Source organism: Mandrillus leucophaeus, unplaced genomic scaffold (genome assembly GCF_000951045.1).
Source record: "Mandrillus leucophaeus isolate KB7577 unplaced genomic scaffold, Mleu.le_1.0 Scaffold422, whole genome shotgun sequence".
In the NCBI taxonomy this organism is placed as follows: Eukaryota; Metazoa; Chordata; class Mammalia; order Primates; family Cercopithecidae; genus Mandrillus; species Mandrillus leucophaeus.
Window position 1 is genome coordinate 110014 of NW_012104499.1, and position 14516 is coordinate 124529.

Below are 14516 nucleotides of genomic sequence, written 5' to 3' on the forward strand. Positions count from 1 at the left end.
ATCTGCAGTTCGAGAGTTTCTAACATAGTTAATGCTTATGAGTTTCAATGAATTATATTTTTGAAATAATATTATCTTTAATTATTTTTCTGTTCGTTAGGGCCAAGACCACCTAAGTTCAAATTCGTGCTCTGCTAAATACTAGCTATGAGACTTGGGGTAAGTTAATATCTGAAAAATCTATAAAATTGGGATAATAATAGTATCTACTTCATAGGGTTATTATGAAGATTAAATGAAATAATTCTGGCCAAGTGTCTAGCACGCATAGACGATAGGTATTATTGTTTCAAAGCAACATATTCCCACATTGGCACATTATTTCCAGGAGGAATCTCTGGAAATAACAGCTAGATTTTAACTAATTATTTTTTAATTCAGATAATTAGAAGCAAGGACTTGGAGGATACAGATCTATAACTCTTCTTGTTCACCCACCACCTCATTTTCAAATGTACATTTATCAAAGGCATATCACGCTATCCTAGATATTCTTCCATATGAATTAGGCTGGCAATATATCTGCCATCTGAGAGAATAGACTATTGAGGTACATGTGAAAAAGCCATAGCATCTCCCAGATATACTCTTCTATGAAAAGGACATCTTCTGAGTCCAGAAACCCAGGATCCACCACAAAAAACAGACCCTTACTCCTCTAGCCTCATCACTCTCTCGTTTTTCCTATCCCTACTCTACACTCAATCATACTGGGCCACCTTTCAGTGCCTCCAAGCAATTCAAGTTCTTTTCTTTCTCACCAATGGGTCTTCATACACACACAGAGACAAACACACACACACACACACACACAGACACAATTCATGCCTGTCATATAGGACATGTAAAGTAAATATTTCCTCAATTAATAAATGAATAAAGTAGAGTTCTTTTGATTGCTCTAGAATAGGGGATCAAGTCCCCTCTGTAGTGGCCCAGAAGAGAGGTCACTCCAGAGCATAACTGGAAAACCACTGGATTAGGATATCCCAGTATTAGTCATGGTTCTCCAGAGAAACAGAACCAATTGTACATATACAGATATATAGAAGTAAATTTATTATGAAGAATTTGCTCACGCAATCATAGAGGCTGAGAAGTACCATTATCTGCCACCTACAAACTGGAGAACCAGGAAAATAAGTGCTATAGTTCCAGTCCAAGCCAAAAGCCCTGAGAACAAGGAAAGCCAATGGTGTACAGGCCCAGTTCAAATCTGAAAGCCCAGCTACTAGGACCTCCAATGTCCAAGGGTAGGAGAAGACAAAAGTCCCAGCTCTAGCAGAAAGCAAATTCGCCCATCCTCTGCTTTTTGGTTCTATTCAGGCCCTTGATGAAGTGGATAATGACCACCCACATAGGTGAAGGTGATCTTCTTTTCTCAGTCTGCTGAATAAAATGCTAATCTCTTCCTGAAACATCCTCATAGACACACCCAGAAATAATGTATTACCAACTATATGGGCATCCTTTAGCCTAGTCAAGTCGACACATAAAATTAACCATCATTCTCAGCAAACTGTCACAAGATCAAAAAACCAATCACCACATGTTCTCACTCATGATTGGGAGTTGAGCAATGAGAACACACGGACACAAGAAAAAAAGGAGAGAGAATGCGACTACCCATGGTGGGTGTGATATGCTTACCCCAGGACCTGTCTTCCTTCCAGCTTGATTATTTGCATTCTATTAAGTGACTTGCATTGTGTGAGGTTACAGCATATTCTACAAGGTGCTCGTTGATTGGCCCTCTATATCTTTTTTTTTTTTTTTTTTTTTGAGACGGAGTCTTGCTCTGTTGCCAAGGCTGGAGTGCAGTGGCCGGATCTCGGCTCACTGCAAGCTCCGCCTCCTGGGTTCACGCCAGTCTCCTGCCTCAGCCTCCCGAGTAGCTGGGACTACAGGAGCCCGCCACCTCGCCCGGCTAGTTTTTTGTATTTTTTAGTAGAGACGGGGTTTCACCGTGTTAGCCAGGATGGTCTCAATCTCCTGACCTCGTGATCCGCCCGTCTCGGCCTCCCAAAGTGCTGGGATTACAGGACTGAGCCACCGCGCCCGGCCGGCCCTCTATATCTTATATCTGACCATAATCATGCCCATACCGCTGTTACTTTCCATCACGTACCTAATCAGTGCCTATCAGAAGATCAAGAGGAAAAAACCTTATGGGTGTACAGATTTCAAGGGATTAGATATGAGAGTATGAGAGTGTGAGATCCTTACCAACTTAACATGAACCCAGAGACAATTCTCTCTCTGGATGTAAAAAGAAGGAATGATAATGAAATTATGCTCCAAAGACACTTATCTTCTGCCAGATTGGTTACTGAGAAAATGAAGCCTGATGAGAGGCTTGCATGGTGAAAAAATGTGTTTTCATTTGTGTTTCAGTCTTCTGGACTGAATTAGTAGCTGAAGACAAAAAACTAAAAGGCAGGCATTACCTGCAGTTGAACGTTAGAAATGTTAGAAATGGCAAATCAGATAGCTAGTGTAAGCCAGTGTCTTAAAAATAATGCCTTTACACCAAGACATCTTCCCCCTGAGAATCCCTTGAGACTGCTGCCAAAAAATGCTAATGCTTTTTCTAGCAATCTTTCTGGCTGCCGTCAAGAGCATTTTATAAGCTGTTTTAACTGTACTAGAAATCAGAAGAGTTACAAGTGGGATTCTGAGTGCAATGGTTATATGTATTAAAAATCATGATCCCAACTGGGCATAGTGGCTCACGCCTGTAATCCCAGCACTTTGGGAGGCGGAGGCGGACAGATCACGAGGTCAGGAGATCCAGATCATCCTGGCTAACAGCGTGAAACCCCGTCTCTATGAAAATACAAAAAATTAGCTGGGCATGGTGTCACACGCCTGTAGTCCCAGCTACTCGGAAGGGTGAGGCAGGAGAATAGCTTGAATCTGGGAGGCAGAGGTTGCAGTGAGCCCAGATCACGCCATTGCTGGTACCCAGCAGCCCATTATGTATCCTATCATTATAACCCCTTAAAGGATGTCACCATCTTGAATTGTATGGTGACTATTTTCTAGTCTTTCTTTATGGTTTTACAACATATGTACGCAGTCTCAAACATTTCAGTATAATTTTCCCTGGTTTTGAATTTTATAAAAACAAAATCACTTCATGTTTCTTTGGCGCATGTATTTTTTACTCTCAGTATAATGGTTGAAAGATTAATCTATGCTATGTGTGGCTGCAGTTAATTCACTTTATGGTCATATAATAGTCCATAATTTCCTTATACATTCTACTGATGGGCATTTGGTTTATTTATAGTTATTGGCAATTTTGAATAATTCTAGTATGACTATAAGCGTGCATTGATTTGGGACATATACATAGGAGTAGACTTTCTAAGTCATTGTTATACATCATTTTTTACTTGATTAGAAAATAGCAAATTGTCTTCCAAAGTAGTCATACCTGTTTTTACTCTCACTAAAAGTGATGTGATTTGTTCGAATTCAGGAATTCTCACAGTCCAACACATGTTTCTGTTCTTCTAGATCTAAAACATGTATAAGAGCTTTCAAAGCCCCATGTTAACATGTAGTTCCCAGATCTTCCATTTGTGTGTGTCTGTGTTTTTTTTTTTTTCATATTCTTGTTTTCCCTAACTGGTGTCATAGCCTCATGTAGCTGTGATATTGAAGAATTGTCATTTATTATTTTCAACAAACATCCTAGGAAGAGGAATTTTTCTGAGGAGTAAGCACTGAATCAGGTCAAGTAATGACAAGCCCTAAAAATGAGTTTTCGCTAGAGATCTCAAACAGGCAATTCTCGTGAGAATGGGATTTTTTGAGGAGCTATAAAACTGATGTGCCTCTCCAGTAGTTGCAAGGACACTAGTTTTCATAGCTCCTAGTCATTGTGAAGAAGCTACTGGTTTTCAAGGCTACCACAGAGCGGGGGAGATGGAGGTGGGAATAGGAGAAGTTTAAAAGCCACAGTCCCTGCTGTTCTTACTCAGGCTTAGCAGTGCTTCTTCTGTAAATCCCGCTCAAATTTTTTCAAGCCTTTGATTAATTTATAGAGGGTTGAAAAGGTTTATTTTGACCTATTTTCTGGCCAGCATTTTCACTTATTTTATGGAGGGATAAATTTATGGAGGTTCTTATTCTTCCTTTCTGGACATCTCTACTTCTACTGTATAATTCTAATAAATACCATTTTCAGATGAAAGCTTAATTTTATGAAATGATTTATTTGCATCTATTGAGAGGATCATATGATTTTTCTCTTTTAATTTGTCAATGTAGTGAATTACATTGTTTGATTTTATGAAGGTAATCATATATTCCTGTGATACACTGTACCTTGTCTTTGCTATGGTTTGAATGGTTGGTCCCTCTAAAACTCATGTTGAAATAAAAATAACATTTTAACAGTATTAAGAAGAGGTGGGACATTTAAGAGGTGATTAGGTCATGAGAATTCCATTCTCATGAATGAATGAATGCTGTTATCTCCAGAGTGGGTTTATTATAAAAGGGCATTTTGGGCCCCTTTTCTCTCCCTCTCTTGCCCTCCTACCTTCTAGCATAGGATGATGCACCAAGAAGGTCCTTGCAAGATGCCAGCCACTTGATCTTGCAATTCCCAGTCAGAACTATAAGAAATAAATTTCTGTTCTTTATTAATTACCCAGTCTCAGGTATTCTGTTGTACCAGCACAAAATGGACTAAGACAGTCATAATGATTTATCCTATTTATATGTTGCTGAATTCTATTTGATAATATTTGGTTAGAATTTTTTCATTTATTGAAATAAATGATGTTTTTCTATATTTTTTTATTTTATTGTTTTCATCCATGAGAATCAGGATTGTGTTCATCTCATGAAATAGGTCAGGGAGTGTTCACTCATTTTTGGTTCTCTGGAATTTTATTCAAAACTGAAATTATTTGCTTTTTGAATGTTTGGTAGAACTTTCCAACGAAGCCATATGGGCCTGGAGTTTTCTTTGTGGGAAGGCTTATGATTAGTGATTGAATTCCTTTAATTGTTATAGAACTACTCAGGTTTCTAACTCTTGTTCAATTAATTTTGCTATATTTTCCTAGGAGTTTGTCCATTTTATCTTAATTTTCAAATTTACTGGTATAAAATTGTTCATAATAATTTCTTATTTAATCTAAGGCATCTGCAGTGACATCTTTTTTATTGCTGTTGATGAATATTTTACAGGACAGATATAAAAAACATATGATATTTCCTTGTTTGTAAAAAAAAAAACCTTTTATTATTATAACTAAAATTTTTCTAAACATCTTACTTTGAAAATTCCTGGTATTTTTGTACATTCTAAAGGTGAATGTTTTTTAAGTTGCTGAAATCCAAGTACTCTTTCTCAAATAAGATATCAGATGGAAATTTTTAAGAAAGTTATTACTAGTACAAGGTTTCTTGAAAGAGTGTTATTGAGTTTAAAGTTCCCCAATCATTATTTTTCACTCAATTTTCTCATGCTTCTTCTCAACCTTCTCTTTCCCTCTACAAACCCTATATTCTAGTCATATTTCTCTGGCCACCAGTCCATAAATTCATCATACTCTTTTTCCAGCTATGGTCTTTGTTTCTACCACTCCCTACAGTTGTAAAGTTGTTGACATTTACCACTATCTGCCAGAATCCTAATCATCCTCGTTTTCTTCCCTATACTCCTTTCATCCTCCCCAAAGGAACAGCTAATGTAGTATTCTCTCTGACATGACGTTGAAGAGGCAGAGCTATACAGGGAGGCAGATGGAAGAATCAAAATGAACACAAGCAAAATGGAGATTTGGGAGCTGCTTTCATCTGTAACAGAACACTAGAAAAATGTCATCTTCCTCCAGTTTTTGTCCTTGTGTGCTCTGCTCTGGGCATCTTGAAGCAAAATCCTTTCGGGGGAGCACTGTCTCCCTGTGACACTAACAAGAATTTGAAGGTACCAGTTATTTGTTTATCATGCTACCTGAACATCTTGCTCTTTGAGAAAGTTTTGACGCACAAGCAATATCAACATCTGTTTCAAGGATCTCTGCTGGAATTGCAGCTTCACTGGAATTGCAGCTTCACAAGCCAAATTGCCTATGCTTCCATCAAGGAAATGGCTATTTATTTTATGCAGCCATCTGGGCTCTAACTAGGATGTTTTGTCATTTGTGGTCTTGTTTTCTGGCTTTTTCTTTTAAGAATAAAATTTGATAACTTCGTAAGCAATTTCTTCTGCCAATAGTGTATATATATGTATACACACACACACACATATATATATATATACAGATACACATATTATACATATATAATATCAAACTAATAAGTAAATGTTTTCTAATTAGTTTACAATGTCACTGTGATAATAAATATTTTGACCTAGTACCCTCTCTTCCCGTCCCCTCCCCTAACTGTATAACTGTATTTATATCTGCAACATTTACACTTTGTTGAAAAACAAGTTAATAAACTCCACAGGGCCCATATGCAGTTTACCTGAAGACTTTTCGGCTTCCTTTGAAAAGAGGCAGGCTATTTGGAGACTCAATATGCTATGAACATAGTGGGGTTTTCCCCATCTTCCTAGCTCCCAACAGTATTCCAAGGAAAGAGTTTATCTTACCACTTTAATAAACACTATCATCTCATATATTAGAAAGTTTTCTGCACCTTTTATGGTGACCTCGCAAGAGGAATATCACAAATAATTTGTGGTCTAGAGTCTAACTTCAAATGACTATCAGGGTAGGGAAGATGGAGGAGAGTGATCTGAAAACAATAAATGTGTCTTTTAAAATACTATTTCTCTTTCCCTGGAAGTGAATTTACTCATAATTATGGCTTTTATATGTCTTCCAAGTATTATGATTTGGAAAGAAAAGACATGAAACTCCTACTGACAACACATTACTTCTCATCTTCTTGGCAATCTCATTTACCTGGAATTGAGCCATAAAATAGAAAGAACATCAAAAGACCTGTAAGCAGCCCAAATAAATGTTGCAGAGTTCACACCCCAAAGCTTATAGGTTTTATTCATAGAAGAGTACTTCACCCATACTCTATTTACTCTTACATTACAAACAATTATATCTGGTTTTCCAGTCCATTGCAGATTAGAATCAGCCAATTAGAATGGAGAGAGGAGCTGCCAAGGGAGAGTCAGAAATGCTATCAATAGAAGACACGAAAATAAAAATTCACAGCAGTTCCAGGGCATTTAGAATTGGGCAAAAAAGCTCTTTACACTTCCATACCCATGACAGCACACTGTGTTACAACCCAGTGCAATCACTGATATTCAGAATGATAACTTGGTGTCATCGAAAGGATGCATTATGTTCAGGGTTGCCTCTGTAGGAAAGCAGAGAGTGTGTAATATATTTTAAGAAGATTTCCATTCAAAAATGATTAACATTTTAAAAGATAAAACTCAGCAATATAGAATGGTTTATTGAAACCTGGAATATTTGATTCACTTCCTAACTGGCCTTCTACCTACAATCTCTTCATCCAATCCCCAACTACCCACATCCATAAAGCCATTCTTTTGGCCACTGCAAATTTTTCTAAAGAAACAGCTCTGATTAATGGGAGAAAATCTGTGCAATCTATCCATCTGACAAAGGGCTAATATCCAGAGTCTACAGGGAACTTAAACAATTTTACAAGAAAAAAAAAAACCATCAAAAAGTGGGTGAAGGATATGAACAGACACTTCTCAAAAGAAGACATTTATGCGGCCAAAAAACATATGAAATAAAGCTCATCATCACTGGTCATTACAGAAATGCAAATCAAAACCTCAATGAGATGCCATTTCACACCAGTTAGAATGGCAATTATTAAAAAGTCAGGAAACAACAGATGCTCGAGAGAATGTGGAGAAATAGGAATGCTTTTACACTGTTGGTGGGTGTGTAAATTAGTTCAATGATTGTGGAAGACAGTGTGGCGATTCCTCAAGGATCTAGAACCAGAAATACCATTTGACCCAGCAATCTCATTACTGGGTATATACCCAAAGGATTATAAATCATTCTACTATAAAGACACATGCACACGTATGTTTACTGCAGCGCTATTCACAATAGCAAAGATTTGGAACCAACCCAAATGCCCATCAATGATAGACTGGATAAAGAAAATATGGCACATATACACTATAGAATACTATGCAGCCATAAAAAGGGATGAGTCCATGTCCTTTGCAGGGACATGGATGAAGCTGGAAACCATCATTCTCAGCAAACTAACACAGGGACAAAAAACCAAACACCGCATATTCTCACTCATAAGTGGGAGTTGAACAACGAGAACACATGGACACAGGGAGGGGAACATCACACACTTGGGCCTGTTGGGGGTTGGGGGACTAGGGGAGGAATAGCATTAGGAGAAATACCTAATGTAGATGATGGATTGATGGGTGCAGCAAAACACCATGGCACATGTATACCTATGTAACAAACCTGCACGTTCTGCACACGTATCCCAGAACTTAACGTATAATTTTTTAAAAAAAGAGAGAAAGAAATAGCTCTGATTAAATTACTTCAACATTCAAGACTCTCCGGTGATTCTCCTGTACCTACCAATAAAACAAAACATTCAGCTTATCATTTAAAGACCTTCCACAGTTTAGCCCCAGTCTATCTTCCCATCTTTATTTACTACCGCTCCTTCCAAATACACTATTCTGCAGCTCAATAGTTCTCAAAGTCTCTGGACCAGCATCACCTGGGAACTTGTTAGAAATGCAACTTATTGGGGCTCACAAAAGACCTACTGAATCAGTAACTTTAAGATTTTAATAAGCCTTTCAGGTGATCCTAATGTGTGTCAAGTTTGAGAATCACAGATCTAGCCAATCTGAACTGGCCATTACATAGATACACTTTACTGCTCCTGTGTCTGTGGTTTACTCGTGATGTTTCTTTTGCTTTGTCTGGAATTCTTCTTGCCTTTTCCCCTTTATGAAACTCTACATATTTTTAAACATATCTCTAATGATATATCTTTTAGAGAGTATCTTATATTTCACCCACTCAGATGCAAATTCTTTCTTCTACAAACTCTCACAAAAATGTACCTACATTCATTCATTCATTCTTCCATTCAACTAATAATCACTGAAGTCTGCTATGTGCCAGGTGCAGGGCACTGGGGATACGGATGGACAAGTAAATAAGCAATTACATCATAGTGTATAATGTAGGAAACTGTGAGCACAGGAAAGGGACATCTCTCATGATATGAAGGTTTGATAACTTCCTATGAGAAGTGTCATCTAGGCTAAGTAGGGGAAAAATGAATAATCAGCAAGGAGGATTTTTTTAAAAGAATAAGCACATATAATCGAGATCTGTTTTAAGTAAAAATTCATACATGACATAAAAATGTAGAGTTAAATTGAATAGTGTAAGTAAATCCTTTTATCAGAATGTCAAGTTCTTTTGTAGAGTCTTTTCTTTCTTCCAACAAGCTATTATTAATATGAAGATAATAGACAATTTAATTATCTCCAAAATGTGCCAGTCATATTTCTGGCATCTTGGAGCACCCCTTTCCTGAAATCCCTGAAGATAAATCTGCATGTGGCCTACTTCTAACTTCTGTAGTCAGCTTTCTGGCCTCAAGCCAGCAGAAACTATTGCTACAACCACCATATTCTCATTGTTATTTTGATTGCCTAAGGCCCCAACTAGTTTCTTGCTCTCCTCTCTGAAAAATGTCAACTCTCTTATTAAAAATTTCAAGGCTACCCTGCTTTAGTGTTACACCACATAAGTGACCTACATCCACAAAGACAGATAAACTTAAAAGGATTTTCTGTTGAAAATTAATCAACTGCAGTCTTGGGTTACTCCAAGGTCAGATGAGCCCCAGTCAGACAAGGGCCTGAGACCTCTGCGAGTTAGTGTTGGAAGTGACTCCTGGGAGAAAGGAAACTACTTCCCAGTTCACTAGAGGCTCCCTCATAGTGGATTGAAAGTCATGAAGTTGGAATCTCAAACTGCCTAATCTGCTCAGAGATCCTGAGTTAATCCTCCTTCAGGTGGCTATAGACCAAGGCCAAATAACTCCATAATCCACAGACAGGTGCCTGACATCAGATCCAAATGCTATCCTCTAAACACCCTTGTTGCAAAGAGTTATGAATGGAAAATAACTGCTGTAACAACAAAGAGATTACATGGACCTGAGGAAAGAATACTAAACTTGAAGTCAGTAAAACCAAACTCTTGCTCCTTCACTGTCAGCCATCAGCTTTGTGACCTCTCTGAGCCTCATCTTTCTCAGCTACAACTTGATGTAAGTATACAGCTGTGGTAGAGAGTTCTAGGTTTCTAACCAAATATCCATTCTTCCATTTAGCTTTAATTATAGAACAATGAGGATGAAGTGCTAGACTAGCTGCAACATAAGCACAACTGCCCAGTTCAGCTTAAAGCCATGCCCAGGGTTCAAAGAGCAGCCAGTCACATGAATCCTCCCTATTTGCTATCGTTTCAGCACATAGCAACAGATAGTAGTTCCAAACTGCAGTTCAGCAGTTCAGATATTCCTCTATTTGGACTATTAAGTCCAGAAAGCATAGGAGTTAAGAAGGGCTCATACTAGTTCAAAATACTAAATGATATCATTGTCCAATATTTTACTTCTGGACTATTTTTAACTTCATAAATTAGAAATTGTTTTTATTGTTTTCTATCATTTGTGTCTCTTTAGATTTACACACATATTAACCAATATCTTCACTCACATTTTTATGTTTCATTTTAGCTGGAATCCTTTTTCTCCTATCTGAAGTGTAGCATTGAAATTTTCCGTTAGTGGTTTTTTCCTTTGGTAATAGATACCCAATTTTTATTTATCTGAAAATATCTTTAATTACCTCACTTTGAAAAATATTTTTGTTGTGTGTACAATCTATGCTGACAATTGTTTTCTCTCAGTCTACTGGAGATACTATTCCACTGTCTTCTCACTTTAATTGTTCCTGTTTAAATGTCATTCATCATTGCTATTCCTGTTTTATTGGTAATCTGTCTTTTCTCTCTGACTGCTTCTGAGATAATCTCGTTTCTTGAACACAGATATTCTTTGGGTTCACTGCAGTACCTCTAGATGAAGATTTATTTTTTCTACTTTGGATTCATTTTGACTTCCTGGATCTGAGGATTGGTTTCTTTGAGTAATTTTGGAAAATCATCAGCAATTACTTCTTTAATGTTGCTTTTCCTCTGTTATCTTCAACAGATGCATCAATGACATTAGGCCTATCACTCAATCTTCCATGTCTCATGTGCTTGCTTTTATATTTCCCATCTCTGTCTTTTTGAACTATGTGCTGGATAATTTCTTCTGGTACATTTTCCAATACATGAATTCATTTTCCAGCTGTGTTTAATCTGCTAACTAGTACAGTCATTGAGTTTTGAATTTCAATTATCATATGTTAATGTCTATAAATTACATATAATTCTTTTAAAAATCTGCTATTTCCTCCTCTTAGTATCAATCTTCAAATTTATTGCCCTAAACATTCAACAGAGTGTGTTAATACCAGTGTCTAAAACACTTTAGGGATTGTTTCTATTGTTTCTTTTTCTTCTGTTGGTCCTTGCTTACAGTGCTTTCTTTCCTTGGGTGTTTTATGATTTTCTTGTTTCTTTGTTGTTGCTTCATGTTTGTTTGTTTACTGTGAGCTGCTCATTTAGGTTGAAAGTTTATCTATGGAAATTCATTGACACTTTTCTCCATAGAGGATTTGTATTTGGTTCTACCATTTGCCTTGGAGTGCTACCAAATTGGAGGCACATTAGATAAAATTCTCTGTTTGAAATTTTTTAGACCACACATCTGGAGTGAATTCGACCTGAAAACACAAAGGAGCTATCAGATTAAAAATTCTCATGAGGTATTTTTTACCTGTACCTATTGTCATAATTAAGATAGTTTCATTTTAGTTTTTTTCTCTTTTGTGTAAAATACAAATAAAATTAAGTATAGTAGTTTTCGTTTAAAAACAGCATGTAGGGTATGAACCCATTTTATAAGGGGTTTCTCTGTATCTGTATCTTCATCCTTCAATGTTTAGGAGAACCATTTGAGTTCATCTAATATTCACATGGTTATTTTGAAATATTGAACTTTTAAGGAGATTTTTCTAACTTTCTTTTTGTACTTTGTTGTATCCTTAAATTATTTATAATTACAAATTATCATTTACACCAAAACTATTCAAGTAATCTATATATATATATATTTATTTTTAACAACAATGAAGAAGTGGCTGCTCTGCCTATGGAGTAGTCATTCTTTTATTCCTTTACTTTGTTGATAAACTTGCTATCACTTTCCAAAAAAAAAAAAAAAAATGAGGAAATAACAGGAAATAACACTGGGGACTATCTAGTATCATCATTTCATTTTACATGTAAAAAACTGAGACCCTGATCAGGTAAGACACCAACTCCAAGTGACACAGTGAGTTAGGGTAAAGATAGATTTTAACTCAATTATCCCATTTATCAATTCCAGGCTCATTTCATCATATTCCAATTCTGAAACAATGTTGTTTATTTGAAAAGGCATTGCCACCTTCCCAAACTTGCTTGTTTTTCTTTTCACTATACCTATTTCACAGTAGTCTAATTTTGATTAGATTCAGCTTAATCTCTTTTAAGCTTTTAGCTCAAAGGCCTCATTTTAACTGGTTTCCTTTTTTTTACATTCAAATTATAATTTTCAAGAAAAACATGGAATGTTCCTTAGAAAAGAAATAATTTAAATTTTCTTACATGCAGTTACTTAAACCAAGAATGTCTATGTAGCACATCAAATGGACCATTCTAAAGTTGGTTCCAATTTTGTAGCCACATCACTTCACGGTTTACAAAACACTCTCATATCCATTACCTTTGAGCTCCTCCCCAATTCTGAGACTGGTATTCAGAGGTTGTTATGGCCCCAGAGTTGGATTAGTTGGGTGCTAGTTAAGCACATGTTCCTTCTTATACCTAATTCTGTTTTTGTAATTTTCTTTTAGAGGGTCCCTCAAATGGTATAAGTTTTGCACCCCACAAAACTGAATCTGATCCTGATAATTCCCATCTTATAGACAGCAACTGAGGCTAAGTGAAATTAAGTAACTTCTCCAAGATGTAACAGTCATTAAATTATGTGTGTAAAACATAATCTACTTAGTTATTCTGAGATTCGTATTTTTTTCACATAACAAAATTTTCCAAACTCTAATGCACCTCCACATAATTGATAATTGAGTTAAGATGACCTGGTGGGAGAATATTTTGAATTATTAATTGATGTTTTCCCATACCAGCACAACCTTGTACCTCAAACTCAAAGAGCTAGAGCATTCCACAAGCACTGCCTTCAGGTTAGGACTGTCACTGAAGAGATGTAGAGAAGAGAAACATGTGAATGTTCTCCTCTTGTATTTCAGCTTGTGAATACAAGGAAGAAATAATGACAGTAAGGTCATCCTGACAGGAGTTCCTTGCACCACCACATTATGGAAACAGTACAGAAAACTGCTAAAGATGTCAGGGACAAAACTGGACTCTGAGACAGCCCCAAATAGTGTGGGAGAAAGAGACAGCAGGAAGATTTCCCCTTATTCCTGAAAGTATGAGCTGGTAGGCCCAAAAGAGTCATGTGGTTGTGAGGAGGGGACAAGGCTGGATAAAGTGATATGCCACATGGCATGAGGCCAGGTGGGAATATAACTGTCTGAGAGGATGCTCCATGGAGGTGAGAGTGGACAGCAAACATAGTGCATGGTGTACATTGCAGCAGAGGCTGTCATCATCCTCCTTTTCCCCACACCATAAAGTTGTATAAACCCTGTATAACTGAGGGGACAGTACATGGAAGAGAATGGGGAAGAGGATTCTGATGTGAGCCAAGACTTTAAATCACTTTGGTGACCTGAAAATGACTGAGAGTACACTTTGCGCCATCCAGCAGATTCAGGACTGAAGAAAAAAAAAAAGCTTCAGTTATAGAAACAGTGAAGTAACCTGTACAACTGAGTTTTATGGGCTATAACATTTGTATCTAGTATTTACTCATTTTTAAAACAAATATTACTATATTGCTGTGAGAAAGCATGAATTAGTAGGACAGGCTTCTACTTAGAATCAGAACCTCCGTCTTCAAGCCACAGCTCTTACTACCTTTGTGACCTTGAAAAAGTAATTTAACCTCTCAGAAACTCAGTTTTCTCATCCATGAGATCGATCACTGTCCTTTCTCCTCGTGCCCTTATGAAAATGAAATGAAATCAAACAAGGAAGTATTTTAGAGCCAGGTGCAGGGGCCCATGTCTGCAATCCCAGCAGTTTGGGAGGCCAAGGAGGAAGGATTGCTTGAGGCCAAGAGTTCAAGACCAGCCTGGGAAACAGAGCAAGACCCCATCTCTACCAAAAAAAAAAAAAATTATCTGGGCATTGTGATATGCTCCTGTAATCCTAGCTACTCAGAAGGCT